Raw genomic sequence first — 2,162 nt, 5'->3', positions numbered from 1 at the left:
AGGAGGGGAAGGGAAGTCCATATTTTGACTTGGGAGTTCATATTGGGAGTGTCCAAGGAGGAAAGAGTGTATACTGCGTTAAGACACTAATGTATTCGTCTTCTCCTTTGCCTCTCCTTTTCTGCTCCTCTTGGTTTAATGCCACTTTGGGATCAGAGTAAAATATTTCCCACCAACTCTCTCCAACTCCTGTTGCAAATGCATCAGCTCAATAACATGAAGTGAGGAAAACTGGGAATAGAGAACAAGAGGCAGGAAGACTGATGAGAAGTTCTGCAGGAAAAAAAATATAGTGTCATTGTTGGGAGAGAATAATAACTTTAGCCTCCTCTTCCATTCACAAGATCATCATAAAATACATGGTTATTTTTTCTACACATCCTCCAGTGGATAAACATCACTATAACCATTAATAAAATCTTGGATGGTTGACACTGGTGGCTCACACCTGTAATCCTACCTACTCAGGAGGCTGAGATCTAAGGATCAAGATTCAAAGCCAGCCTAGGCAGGAAAGTCCATGACATTCTTATCTCCAGTTAACCACCAGAAAACTGGAAGTGGCGCTGTGGCTCAAGTGGTAGAACTCTAGCCTTGAGCTGAAGACTCAGGAGCAGTGTCCAGGCCCAGAGTTCAAACCCCACAACCAACAAAATAAAAAAGAGAGATCTTGTTTATTTTAAAATTCATATATATATATATAATTATATACATATATTACATATAAATATATAAAATATTTATATATAAGTTTATATAAATTTAAATGTAAATTTACATATAAATTCATATATAAATTATATATGAGGTCAAGGTATTTATCATTATGGACTACCCAGTATAATAATAATGTTCACCTATAATCCCAGCATTCACAAGGTTGAGTTTAAGGCCAGTCTAGGCTACATGGTAAGAATGTCTCTCATCAGGAAACAAAGGAGACAGGGAAAGGTATTATCATTGGGAAGGCAGGGTGAGAAACATACAAGAATTCTTTTTTCCCCAGAACTAGGAACTGAACTCAGGTCCTTATGCTTGCTAGGCAGCTGCTCTACCACTTAAGCCAAACCTCTGGCCCCTTTTTGCCTTGATTATTTACCAAATAGGTTCTCACTTTATGCCTCAGCTGGCTGGGCTGTGATTTTTTTTTTGTCCAGTGATATGTGATGCTTTGGCCTATTCAATAAGGGGAGCAGATCTCTTCTCTATTTATCATTTGGACGTGGAGATAGGCTTCATCCACCTAAAAGCCACAGACCTCCTAGCCATAGATATGGGGGGAAAGATGGCACCATAATTAGCAGGAGGCGGGTAGGGGGTGAAACCACAAGATATGTGTGTCCAGTTACTGAAAAGAAAACAAAACAAACTGTAGTATATATGCACAATAGATTTATATGCCCAGTTCTACCAGCAATCAGAGACATTGGGTCCAACTCTTAACTTCAAAGGCTTAAGATCTGGGAAAGTCTAAAAAATGATATGGGGCAAAAAGCTAAAAAGTGCCTGTGAGGTCTTCAGTTTCTAAGCCCTCTGCTCAGCAGCCCATTAACAGCACCATCATTCCTAGAGTCTGATCCCAGTCATACTTCTATCTCCGGTCTAGCTTACCACCCTTGAAGGGACTGGAGGAGATCTGGAGAGGCAAGCTCTTGTCTCCTGTCCATTATCTCAAAGATAATGCAGTAGTAAAGTATACATATAAACTATAATCTTAACTACTCAAGAGGCAGAGATCTAAAGATTGTAGTTCGAAGCCAGTATGGGCAGAAAAGTCCATGAGACTCTTATCTCCAATAAACTACTACAAAAACACTGGAAGTGGCACTGTAGCTCAAGTCATGGAGCCCTATTCTTAAGCACAAAGAGGCTCAGGGAAAGCACCCAGGCCCTGAGTTCAAGTCCCAGAACCTGCAAAAAAAAAAAAACTCCATTGAAATATGCCACAACAAATAAAAACAACACAGAGATTCAATCTCACACCAGTTAGAATGTCCATTATCAAGAAAACTAACAATAACACATGCAGTCAAGGATCAGCCAAAAGGAAACTATTATATTGATGATGGGAAGGTAAGCATGTTCAACCATTCTGGAAAGACATAGAACTGCCCTATGACCCAGCAATTCCACTCCTGGGCATCTATCCAATAGAACACAAA

The sequence above is a fragment of the Dipodomys ordii genome, unplaced genomic scaffold (assembly GCF_000151885.1).
Source record: "Dipodomys ordii isolate 6190 unplaced genomic scaffold, Dord_2.0 Scaffold41, whole genome shotgun sequence".
Classification (NCBI taxonomy): Eukaryota; Metazoa; Chordata; class Mammalia; order Rodentia; family Heteromyidae; genus Dipodomys; species Dipodomys ordii.
Note: the sequence above shows the minus strand (reverse complement) of the source record.